This window comes from Megascapheus bottae, chromosome 1 (assembly GCF_031878675.1).
Source record: "Megascapheus bottae isolate mThoBot1 chromosome 1, mThoBot2.hap1, whole genome shotgun sequence".
Classification (NCBI taxonomy): domain Eukaryota; kingdom Metazoa; phylum Chordata; class Mammalia; order Rodentia; family Geomyidae; genus Megascapheus; species Megascapheus bottae.
The window spans coordinates 29,759,867-29,773,281 of NC_143509.1; positions in this window are offsets into that span (position 1 = coordinate 29,759,867).

Consider the following 13,415-nt stretch of genomic DNA (forward strand, 5'->3'; position numbering starts at 1 on the left):
TGCTCTATCACTTGAGCTATGCCTCCATTTTGCTGGTTAACTGGAGATGCAGTGTCATAGACCTTTATGCTTACAATGGCTTTGAACCATCTTCCTCCAGGACTCCGTATACAGAGTAGCTAGGATTATAGGTGTGAACCACCATTACCTGGCCTACTACTTCTGTTTATTTAATGACATGTATGAGTTAAAACTTAAGAGAGCTAATTGCAACTAGAGTGGGATTTATCCCTGAACGTATACAGAAAGTTCCTGTCTGGCCTTAATAAAACAATGTAGCACTTGTGGACAAAGATGCAGCCCAGGAGGCCTGCCCCAGAGGCCAAGATGGAGAAGACCTCCACAGCCACCATCACCTTCCCCTTGGCACTGTGGTAGACAGGCAGGAAGGTGAGCCACACACTGCAGAACACCAGCATGCTGAAGGTCAGGAACTTGGCCTCATTGAAGGTGTCAGGCAGGTTCCTGGCCAGAAAAGCCACCGTGAAGCTGGCCAGGGCCAGGGAGCCCAGGTAGCCCAGGACACAGTAGAAGGCAGTGAGGGAGCCCTTGTTGCACAGGATGATGATGTGGCCATGTTCAGAGTGTGCATCTGTGTCCACAAAGGGAGGAGAGCTTCCCAGCCAGAGGCCACACAGACTCACCTGGATGAGGGTGCAGATGGGGATGAGGAGCTTAGGAGCCCCAGACACCAGCAGCCACCTCATCCTTCTCCCTGGACAAGTGGCCTTGAAGGCCAGGACCACAGTCACCGTTTTGGCCAACACTGTGGAGACAGCCACCGTGAACACAACTCCAAATGTGATCTGCTGCAGGATGCAGGTGGCTGTGTAGGGACGGCCAATAAAGAGCAAGGCACAGAGGAAGCACAAGATGAGGGAGTTGAGAGCTCCATTGTTAGCCTTGACAATGGGAGTCTCTGGTATTTCACAAAGACCCTAGGAACCATAGTTGTGAAGCAGAGAGCCACCAGGCTAGGGTGATCCCCAAGGGGTCTTCATAAGTCAAAAAGGTCACAGCCTTTGGGAGACACTGGTCCCTCTGTGTTGGCATACTGATGATCCTGTCACCTCACACACTGCTTGATGTCTGATGAGGAAGGAAAATGACTGTTAGTCCAAGTTAGTATTTCTGCTCTGTCCACAGGCCCCTCCCATGCAACCAATCATTTGAGTAATGTGGCCAAAATGTCTTTCTTTAGACAACAATGACAAGAATAGCATATAAGCACTTATTCCAGAGTAATATTGTCCATATTTTTTCTGGTGACATAAGAATGCTAGGATTTTGGGGGCACAGTCTTCACAGAAACGTTTCATTCTCCCACACACTAACAAATAGTGTCATCTTAGTAGATTCAACCTGTGTAAGGTATGATAAACCTATAACACTGATCTATAAGTTTGATCATACATGTTTCAGTTTTGAGAGTGCCACCTCTATGCTGACTCCAGTTCTATTTTCAATTTTCTACATTCCCGTGCTTCTGTACTTTCAACAGAATGTTTCAGAACAATCATGTTTTAAGGGTGTCAGCACCTAGCTGGAAGTCAGGGTCTCATGCTTGCTTGGCAGGCACTCTACCACTTGAGCCACTCCCACATTCCCTTTCCTTTTGAAAAACAGGGTCATGAATTTGCCCAGAACAGAAGCATGCCACTGTGCCAAGATTTCCACTGATTGATACTGGGTCTCTGACTTGTGCTCTGACTTGTGCCAGGACTGGCCTCAAACCACAGTCTTCCTTATCTCACATTATCTTGAATTGAAGGCATGAAAAACTCTATTCAAGAATGGTGTTTGTCTCTGTAACTCCATCTTAGTACTTCAAGATGTGGTCAAGATGGCAGGGTCTCTATCTTACCTTATGAGGCAAGGCAATGGGACATGAACATAAATGGGGAACTGTCTGCAGGGTTAGGGGAGGGAAGAGGAAAGGAGAAGGTGCTAGTAATTTAAGAGAAAGTACATGCTGTGTAGATGAAGACAGAATATTGAAACTAACCAAACTGTTTGAAAAAGGGAAGAGAAAGACTAGGAGACTAAAATAGGTGAATTATTCAAAGTAGACTTCTCATCCACGGAATTATCACAATGAAATGCCTATATACTATCTGTGCAGTCTAAAAATAGTAAAAAAAAAGCAGCAAAAGTCATTTAAAAATTCATTTATGAAAGCCAGGCTCAGTGGGTCAGGTCTATAATCCTAGCTACTCAGGAGGGTGAGATCTGAGGATGAAGGTTCAAAGCCAGTTCTGTCACAAAAGGACCTGAGACTCTTATCTCCAATTAATCTCTAGAAAAGGGGAAGTGGGGCTTGGCTTAAGGGTAGGGTGGTAGCCTTGAGCTGAAGAGCTCAGGGTCAGCACCCAGACCCAGAATTCAAGCCCTATGACCCATAAAACAAGCATTTATGAGTGGCATATAATTGTGTAGAATATCAGTTTTATACATTAATTTCATATTCAGGGATTGAGTCAATTATGTACTGACATTTTACACACAAGACTAGCACTAGAAAGACTAGTATGCATTATGCCTGGTGCTTATAATCCTAGCTACTCAGGAGGCTGAGATCTGAAGATCTTGGTTCAAAGCCAGCCTGGGCACAAAAGACCATGAGACTCTAGAAAATGGGTAGTGGCGTTGTGGCTTCCGGGGTAGGGTGGTAGCCTTGAGTTAAGAGCTCAGGGACAGAGCCCAGGCCCAGAGGTAGGGCAGAAGCCTTAAGCTGAAGAGCTCAGGGACAGTGCCCAGGCCCAGAATTCAAGCCACTTGGCTCCCCCCTGACAAAGACTAGTATGCATCTTATATCTTCCTTATAAAACATACTTTTTTGCTGGGTGCAGTGTATCACATCAGTAATCTCAGCTACATGGAGGCAAAGGCAAGGAAGACTGGCAGTTCAGAGCTACCCCGAGAAGAAGTCGAGCCTTTCACCTCGACATCCCAGCCACTTGTGAGGAAGTAAGTAGGCATCAGTTCAAGATCAGTCTAGGCAAAAATGAGATGCTAAATTATGAAGTAACTAAAGGGTCGGGACTATGGCTCTCATGGCAGAGCTCCAGCACAGAAACTGAGAAGCCCTGTGTTCAAACCCCAGAACCACAAACCAACATAGTGCTTTCCTTGAGTATTTTCTTGGTCAGGATTGGGATCCCCACATCATACTGTGGCATAATGCATGGAACATTTTATTTATCTTATTGTTTCAAAGCTGAATCATAGTACATCGGCTTTCTTTGGGATTCTGGAAAAAGCTTTTATGGGATTAAGACAATTACACCTACACCTTGTTTAGTAAGACCTGTCATTCTGTGGTAAGACATAAATTGGTGTGGAGTTTAATTATACATTTTTATTCCTCTTTCTGCAGATCCTAGTGTTTTGAATTAACACAGCACACACCAGTTTGATCATTTTATAGCAAATATCTTGATTTGGAGCATGAATGTGAATTTAAGCCAAGAAGGGGGATGACCTGTAAAATGCTTTTCATATAATATCACTCTCAGATAATGGAAATAAAGTTTAGTTATTCTCATAAAATGGATTGGATTGTTCCATTTTGTTGATTCTCTGAGTTTCTATTGGCTTTTTTTAGTTTGATGCTTATTTTTATATTTTTTGGCCAGGTCTGAGGCCTGAACTCAGGGCCTGGGCACTGTCCCTGAGTTTCTTTTGTTCAAGGCTAGTGCTCTACCACTTGAGCCACAGCGCCACTTCTGGCTTTTTCTGTGTATGTGGTACTGAGGAATCAAACCCACCAGGGCTTTGTGCATGCTAGGCAAGCACTCTACCACTCTACACACACCCTGTTGTGTGGTGTTCTTTTTTTTTTTTTTTTAAACTTTTACATTCAACTTGTTCATGTCAAATATAGAAAAATCCTGTTTAAGTCATTTGTGTTTCCATGAGCAGCCATAACAAGGAGATAGCGAATATTTCTTAAAATCTTAATCTGTCTAAAACGTATCTTAACATTTTGATCCCAGCTACTTACTTGAAAAATACCAGTAAAAGCTGGTCACTGTGTTTAATGATTTAGCAACCTCTCTCGTACTCAACAAGCTGTATGTGGCTGTCCTTCAAAGCAGTTCTAATCTGCGGAAGGCCATGAAACATTGAACTGCACTGTGAATGGACAGCTAGGTACTTTTTCAGTTTGATTTTTAAGCCAGACCTGGCAGGAAAGTCTGGGAGACTTTTTTTTTTTTTTGTCAGTTGTGGGCCTTGAACTCTGGGCCTGGGTGCTGTTCCTGAGCTCTTCAGCTCAAGGCTACTGCCCTACCCCTTGAGCCAGAGTACTACTTCTGGTTTTCTAGTGGTTAATTGGAGACAGTTGTCTCACAGACTTTAGTGCCTGGGCTGGCTTTGAGTTGCAATCCTCAGATCTTAGCTAGGATTATAGGTGTGAGGCAACAGACCCAGCTTTAGTTACTCTTTCTTGGCAATCCTATTAAGTGTTTATCAAACTTATTTTTATTAGAGCATGTTTAGACTTCACTACTTTTTTGTGTGTTTAGTTTGCTATTTTCCTAGTTTGTTCTAAATATCTGACATGGAGATTATCAAGCATTTTCTTTGATATACATATTATAAAATAATTTTACATTACTAAGAAGAGTTTTAGTCTCAGTTTGTTAAATTCTATTCACAATATTTTCAATTTCTGATCTTTTTTTTTGTTGTTAGTTCCAGGGCTTGAACTCAGAGCCTGAGCGCTGTCCTTGGGCTTTCTCATGGGTAGAGCTGTACCACCTGAGGCACAGCACCACTTCCAGCCTTTTCTATGTATGTGGTACCAAGGAATTGAACCCAGGTCTTCGTGCATGCTAGGCAAGCACTCTATCAGTAGGCCAAACTCCTGGCTCCCAGGCATGCTTTTAATTGTGGTCCTCAGATCTCAATTTCCTGAGTAGCTAGGATTACAGGCATAAGCCACCAGCACCCAGCTGAAAGGTGTATGTTTTAAAAACTCAGTGCTAAGCTATTTGATGTTGCCTTGTGCAGTGTTCTTTGTGTGAGCCTATTGAACTTCCCATAAGCCCCTCTTATGTGGAGTGTTTACACAGATAAACTTTATTCTGCTCTGCGAGGTCAGTCTCGAAGGTAGCTGAGCAAGTACGCTTTCAATTCAGCTACTTATGAACCACAAAGGAAATGAGATCTCAGTTTAGAAAACATTCTAGCCTCTCAACATTTGATACCATAATTCTGAATATTACCTACTTAATGCCAGATCATGACTTCACTATTTCTTGGGGTCTCTCTTTCGTCCAATTGTAAGACCTCCATATTCTTTGTGTTTCAGTCAGATTGAACCATTTTTAAAGTTTCTATAATTGTTACATGAATTATTAAAGTAGTAAATTATTTGTAATTTCTGTTAATCATAACTAAAGTTCACCCTTGAAGGACGACAGGTTAGCATGCAGGCCTCTGCACAGAGCTATATGACACTGTCCTCAAATTGTGGACAGAATAGCTTAACTGGCTCCATATGTCTCTGTGTGGTTCTTTGCAGGCCTACAGCTGTTTTTTTGGTCTTGGGGCTTGAACTCGGCCTGGATGCTGTCCCTGAGCTCTTCAGCTCAAGGGTACCATCCTACGCTTGAACCAAGTCTTAATTGGAAATAAGAGTCTCAGGTCCTTTCATGCCTGGGCTGGCTTTGAACCTTGATCCTCAGATCTCAGCCTCCTGAGTAGCTAGGATTACAAGCATGAACCACCGTGCCTGCACCCGCAGCTTTTCTTTTTTTGGTACTGGAGATCAAACCGAGAATGTTGCACATGCTAGGCAAGTGCTTTGCCACTGAGCTGCATCCCAGACCCAGGCTTGTATTCCATGCAGTCTCACCAATGTGCCTGTGAAATAGTGAGACAGATTAAGGCTGCTCACAGAGCCTTTAAAACTGCTATTCAGCACAGACACGAGCTGCAACGATCAACACCTACACTGTGAGCTAAATGTGGCTTCAAAGAAGACAAAGTCTCCTTAACAGTACATGTCTTTTTTTCTTTTTCTTAACGGTAGTTTGTGTGGAAGTTTGTGTCATTACTGAGGAGTGGTGGAAGGGTTTTCTTGAAACAGAACTGCATGCGATGGCCTACAGCAATGCGTCAGTAAGGTAATTCAAGGCCCACCAGTTGGGTTATTTCAAAGAGCAATATGAATGAGACAGAGGATGAAGGGTGAGCCAGTGTAACAGCGATATTCACAAGACAGTATGTTGGAAATGAACTTTACAACTTGGGAGGGGGTGGCAGGAGGGGAAGCGAAAGAAAAACATGGAAAAGGGGTAACAATGCTCAAGAAGTAATCTACTCACTACCTTATGAATGTAACTGTAACCCTTCTATACATCACCCTGATGATAAAGTAATACAAAAAGAGCAGTATGATCCATGGTAGTAATTACATGTAGGACTGTAGGAAGACTTTTATGTATGCAGTCCTCTTGAAGAATTGTTGGTAAATAGAATAACTGAGGAGTTTCTTCATAATTTACACACTTACCTTTGTCACTGGCAATCTCATTCTCTGGGCAGGGAGTTTAGCTAAAGCAGCAGGCAGACTCTCCCTTCTGAGGGGACTTCCTGAATTCAGGACAACAGCTCTCACTGCACACAGAGTGAGGAGTCTGGAGGAAAAGAAAATATGTGCTGGCAATTTCTCAGACTTTAATATTCCAATAATCCTGGAGTATTAGAGAATGGGATCAATAAGAAATTATTTCTCTGTGCAAACACCTAATTAATTGAGTGGCTGTTGCTATGCACTGGTATCTCTTGGTCCTGGTGCTTTTGTGAAGCATGGGACATTGAAGAGTTTGGGGCTATGCCCAGTCCCTGTGACTGATACCTGTTACCCTAGGAACAGTCCTGCCAGTCATGGGGCTCCAACACAGGGCCAGAGCACTGTCCTTGGGCTTTCTCAAGGCTAGAGCTCTACCACTAGAGCCACAGCACCACTTCTGGCTTTTTCTATGTGTTTGATACCAAGGAATTGAACCCGGGTCTTTGTGCATGCTAGGCAAGCGTTCTAACACTAGGCCCAACTCCCGGTTCCTCTCTTGTATTTTTTGATAATATACCCTCAGCTACTTAGTTTGAGTGCCCACGAAAACCTACTGAGAAGTCAGTCTGCTGATGGCGTGTGCCATCAGGGCATTACCTGCGTACAGGGGAAGGCCCCTCCCATTTCCATTTCCCCTGGCTGCTCTTCTGTTTGATGAAGCAGCATCCTAGGAATGGTCTGGGCCACTGCACACAGTGCGTTGTAGATATTGTAATTTTCTTGAGACATGGCTGTGAAAAAAATTGTGCCTATGTACCTAGTCCCAGGAGGCGTCCAGTGGACAGTTCTCTAGAGTTTTTAGTCAGACTGAGAAAACATGCCATTAAATGAGAGAAACCACAGCCTGATAAGGAAAGTATCTTTCTGGGTATTTGGTAAGATGAACAGCCTGGACAAAATTTGTGAAACCAGAAACGTCTCCATGATGTGAGGGAAAAGAGAAGTCCATGGAGTGAATCCAACAAGAAAAATGTATTATTGATGTTTACATCCCATTATGAGTTCATGATCCAGACTTTCCCCATGATTATAGTTTTCCCTAAATGAAATAGGAAGCTGTACAGGAAACCAGGCTTACTGTAAATGGATCACATTGGCTGATAGTTTTTGGGGCATCGCAAAGGCAATAGAGAGGATCCTAAAGCCTCTCCGGTCTTCTAAGAGGAGCAGCCCAACCCAGTTCCAGTCAAAATGAAGCAGACCACAACGAGGGCCAGAGACGAGTCCTTGGGACCCATCTGGTAGAGAGAAGAAAAGTAGATAGGATCGAAAGATGAGAAGGTAAGCTAATGGGAAAGAAAATTGGAAGCACGGTGAGAAGAGGACGCAGAGTGCAATCTCAGTCCTGACGTGCATGAAACAGCATTGCAAGTGGCACAGAGGAATGTTTTCCTTTCCTGATTTGATTGTTTTTGCCTACTTTCTGAGAGCTTTCTGGAAAACTACAGAATAGGCCCAGAGTTCCAGAAATCCCATATGTCTGTTCCAATCTCGTTTCTTCTATCAAGAAAAGGCAGTATGGATGCCCATCTATGTCCTTGAGAGCCCAGATGGAGGGTTGCAGAAATGCAGTCCCTTTCTTTCTCCTGCACAGACTCGTGAGATGGCATGGAAGCAGATATGAGTCATAGCTCCCCAGCCTACGCATCCTCACCTGTGGAGATGTGGAGAGCTGCAGCCATGTCCCTGTCTGGCAGATGTCTCCCTTGATGTTCCCGAGAGTACTTCTGTGCACTTGTTCTCTCCTACAGTCGTAACGCAGAGAGACAGACGAAGGGATTCTCCAATGTTCTCCATTCGCTGAATTGGATATTATAGGCATGTTGGGTAAAAGATGGGGGGGCCTTGCTGAGCTCCCCTATAGCAAAAGCCATGGCCAGGATAAGTTGGTAGCTCCTTAGGTAAAACCTGCAGGGGGGTCATAGGAATCTTTAGAGAGAGAATGAAACCATGGCTGTCTTCAATTCAATGCAATGATTTAAGCATTGAAGACTTCAGTCTCCACAGAATATTGAAGCTGTACCCCTAGTTGGATTAATTTAAAATGTGGGGGTCACAAATAGACAGGTAGGTCTAGGTGAATCTCATGAATGAGTTTCAAATATTGTATGAGCAGAGAGAAACAGACAGAGACAGAGAGAGACACAGACAGGGACAGAGTGGGAAGGAGGGTAAAGGGGGACAGGGTGCCTTTGCTCTCTGCCCCCTCTGCAGATAGAACTAAAATACTTTGTGAATCATGGAAGAGACTTTCCCAGTAGAACAAATCTGTTGCCTTTTGGTGTCATGTCTTTGGGTGTCATCTTGGTGACACCCATGTGATTGTAAACATTTGTTGTTCAAGCCTTGCATGCATGTTGCGTGGCTTTGTGGAAGCTCCATTTCCTGACACCTACCGGTTCCTCCTTGTGAAAGGACTGTGGTTCTGCCTACATTGCTACTAGCTAAGATATGGTCTCCCCTCAGAGTACCAGCTGTGCAGGGCTCTGTGGCTGTGTGACTCAAGTATAATCCTGCTTAGCATGGACCCACGTGGACAAGGTCTCCCTTTACCACCACTGCACCTCACACAGCCTGCGGAAGAGGGTGCAATGTGCCCTTCACTGTGGTTAGAGCAGGGTAAGAGGAGTACTTTGCTCAGGTGTGGGGATACTTCACACTGGGCCAATTCAGATACAAAGGCCTTCCCGTCGGAAGTAGCCTCTGGGCCTGGGAAAGATGGGTAGGCATTGTCTGTCTGACCTCTCTTCCAGCTAGTATAACCTGTGCCAGAGCAGTCTTGGACTCTGATCGGCCTATCCACATGAGGTAGTATTATTCTTGGTGAGCAAAGGCTGGGCACATGCTGTGACACAGTTTGGTAGCCTCAGCTTAGATGCGGGATTCTCAGGTGGTTTAACCACACTGCCTGTTGTGTCTGACCACAAGCCAGGAAGGACAGCTGAGGCAGCTGTTGGAGCTAGAGGCTTTTATGTTGCAAACAACAGGGCATGGTGGATTTGTTACAAATTACTGAAAAAGCAATATGCCTGCAGCTGCCTCTCTGTATCTACACCAGGGTGCCATCTAGTGGTGAAATGTGAAAGTGACTGATGACGCAGACAAAAAGCAAATTCTTGAAAACACAGATCAGAAAAGGAAGACTGGAATAAGTCCCTACATGCAAAGCGCAGATGACAGCCCATGTCCCAAGCTCCAGGAGAGCTCAGGAGTACAATAAGCATGCTTTTGGACCAAGCCATAGTAATGCCAGAAATCAACAAGAGAGACAGGAAATTTCATGCAAAGTAAATAACTTGCTTTAGAATGGTCAGTGGATCAAGCAAAACAAAGTTAAGAAGAAAATTAAAAGGTTTCTTAGATCAAAATGGATGCAGCTTACCAGCACATACTGGTAAACTAATCAATACCAAGAGAAAACTTTACAGTAACAATACTTGTCACAGAGGTGGAAATATCTCAGCTAAAGACCCTCTAATAAGCCAGGCGTGGTGGCTCACACCTGTAATCCTAGCTACTCAGGTGGCTAAGATCCAAGTATCACAGTTTGAAGCCAGACTTGGCAGAAAAGTCTGAGAGACTTTTTTTTTTTTGGGTCATGGAGCTTGAACTCTGGGCCTTGGTGATGTTCCTGAGCTCTTCAGCCCAAGGTTATCACTCTACCCCTGGAGCCACAACACCACTTCTGGTTTTCTAGTGGTTAATTGGAACTAAGTGTCTCATGGACTTTAGTGCCTGGGCTGGCTTTGAACTGTGATCCTCAGATCTCAGCCTCCTGAATTACTAGGATTACAGGTGTGAGCCACCGTGAAGGGCTAAATCTGTGAGACTCTCATTCCCAGTTAACTTCTCAGAAAAAGCCAGAATTGGCTCTGTGGCTCAAGTGGTAGAGTGTTAGCCTTGAGCACAAAGAGGCTCAAGGACAGTGCCCAGGCCCAGAATTCAAGCCCCAGGGCTGGCTGGGAGACAAATAAAACCCTTTTACCTGCATCTCAAGGAATTCTAAATAAAGAATGAATAAAGTCAAAATTAGCAGAGAGGAAAAATAATTAAGATTAGAGGAGACACAACTGAAATGGAAATTAAAACCATAATTCCAAGATCAATAAAAAAGTGATTTTTCATAAAGGTAAACAAAACAGCAGATCCTTTACATTAAGGGAAACATTGAAGTAAAATGCCACAATAGAACATTAGTTATTATCAACAACTACATGCCAATAAAGATGATACAGAAAATATATGAAATTAAAAAAACTCTAGGCCTTGATATCTTCCAACCTTGAATCAGGAAGGCATAGAACTAGAGCAGATTGGTAGTAAATAGATTGAATCTTCACTAATAAGCCTCATTAAAGAGAGTCAAGGGCTTCACTGCCAAATTCTATTATTTAAAGAGCAACTAATACATTTCCTAAAAATATACATACACTACCCTGTTACACCACAGAATATTTGAATACTACACACACAGCTCAATACCGATGCAGAAATACTCAACATGATAATAGATGATGCATTGCGATCAGGTGGGGTGCATTCCAGTGTTGTGAGGATGTTTCAGAACATGCAGAGCAGTGAATGTGGTACCCCGTTACCAGCAGAATGCAGAACGGAAACCAAGTGCTTGTCTCCACTGATGAAGGCATTTGGTAATTTGGTGTCCATTCATGGTTTTGGTGTGCAGATGACATGGCATGCTGTATACTAAAGGTCAAGACCGTTCTTCAATAGCAGGGAGACTGTACACATAATCAGGACAATAAGCCAGACCTTTATCTCTTATCATGACGATTAAATAACAATGACTTAGAGGTGGAATTTGAACCCTCTATTTATGAATCTACTTGAGGAGACAGGAGACTGTGCCAGCAAACTGGAATGGACAGAGATGTTTGGACAAGAAAAGACCCTGGAAGTAAAACAAGAAGACAAATGGGAGCCCATCAGGCCAAAAAAGCATTTGCTCAGCTGAAGAGCAGCTATGTAAAACTGCCCAAACAATGGAGGGAAATATTTACCAAGTATATCCTTGATAACCTCAAACTGATTATAAACCTGAACATATCAGTAGCAAATAATTAAGTGAATTTAAAAATGGGCCACGGAATTAATAGATGGTTCTCAAAACAAGGAGTTTAATTGTCAAGTATATGCAAAGATATAATAAAAAGGCTCCCCTGGTCCACAGCTGCAGGGAGAAATGGTTATGAACGAAGATGGCATCAGCAGGTGGTAACCGAGGCCAGACGGTATCAGCCAGTACTGCAGTGTGAAACAGTGGATCTAACATCGGTTGCTAGGCGACAGTAGAGGGGACATTAGCCTTTAAGCACTTAAGGGAAGAAAGCCTTGGTGCACAATCTGCACTTCAGGGCAGTAAGTGTGACTCACACAGCTTCAGATACTCTGATGTGGTGGCAGGCCATCTGAGAGACACACTGTCAAGCACAGTGCAGAAGCAGCCACTGAATTTTATATGCCTCCCCCCTGCACGCCCCGAGATCTCACTAGCCCACTGATGTGACCACCCCAAGAATCAGGGAGCACCCAGGAAATTGGTAGTGACTTAGACACAGGTCAGCCTGCACTACAGGCCACTGAGAAACAGGCAGACAGCTACCACGAGGAAGAGGCTCCAGTCTCTCACCCTGCCACACTGTCACCTGCGTGTCACACAGTAAGAGATCCCTGCTCTGGGTGACATTTTTTCTCTTTGAATAGAAGTACATGGGCTGGGAGTTTGGCCTAGTGGTAGAGTGCTTGCCCAGTGTGCACGAAGACCCGGGTTCCATTCCTTGGTACCATATACATAGAAAAAGCCAGAAGTGGTGCTATGGCTCAAGTTGGTAGAGTTCTAGCCTTGAGAAAACCCAAGAACAGTGTTCAGGCCCTGAGTTCAAGCCCCAGGACTGACAAAAAAAAAAGTACAAACAGACTGTTAGAATTCCCTGAAATTCTGCCTCAAACCATTAGTGATTTGCCTTCCTCTCATAGCCTGACACTGTCACTCCAGATGGAACATGAGACCAAGTGAGGCAGAGGTGGACTGAGGGATAAAACCACAGGATGACCAACTCTTTCCAGCCTGGCTTGCAGTCCCTGGAGCCCCTGGACTCCCCTGCCCCCCAGCATGAAATACTAGTTGTGTGAAATCTTTCCATGCAGGTGGATATAATTGTAGGGCTGTTGGTTGCCATGTTCTGAATTATATTTGCGATTAAACTTAAGTCATCAGACCCTGGTATCTTACTGTGCCTCTTAGACCAGAGCTTGTATTCCAGAGCTCCTGCTGATGGCTTGGACTGTGTCAGCTGATCTTGGGTGCTGGTACCCTGGGTGGCACAGATGACAGTGATGGTGGAATGGAGGAAAGAGTGTCAGCCTTGAGTGGAGGACAGTCACAGAAGGAAGATACCTTTTCCTTTGAAAGGAATACACAAAGTGAATAGTCATATTTCTGAGAGGGAGAGGAGGGAAGAGGAAGAGCCAGCCTAGAGAAAAGAGCTTTGATGTCTGCACACACAGATCTGGGCATTCTCTACGCTGATAACCAAACAGGAAACAAAAAGGAAGTCACTTACTGCTCGTAGAAGCCATATCATGCTCACTAGGGTCACTCCATCTTTTCTGCAGGCTGACGGTGCGAATGGGGAAAAAGCCAGCAGCACATCTTCGTCCTCGTAGACACTGGGTTCATTTCGGAAAATCAGTCACTGTGACCTGAGTTGCTCACACTGAGGGGAAGCTGGAGAAGCAGGAAAATCAAAATCAAAGCTGCAACACTGGGAGGAGTTTGAGCCTGCAGTGGTGGTAGGTAGGGGGATACAGACAC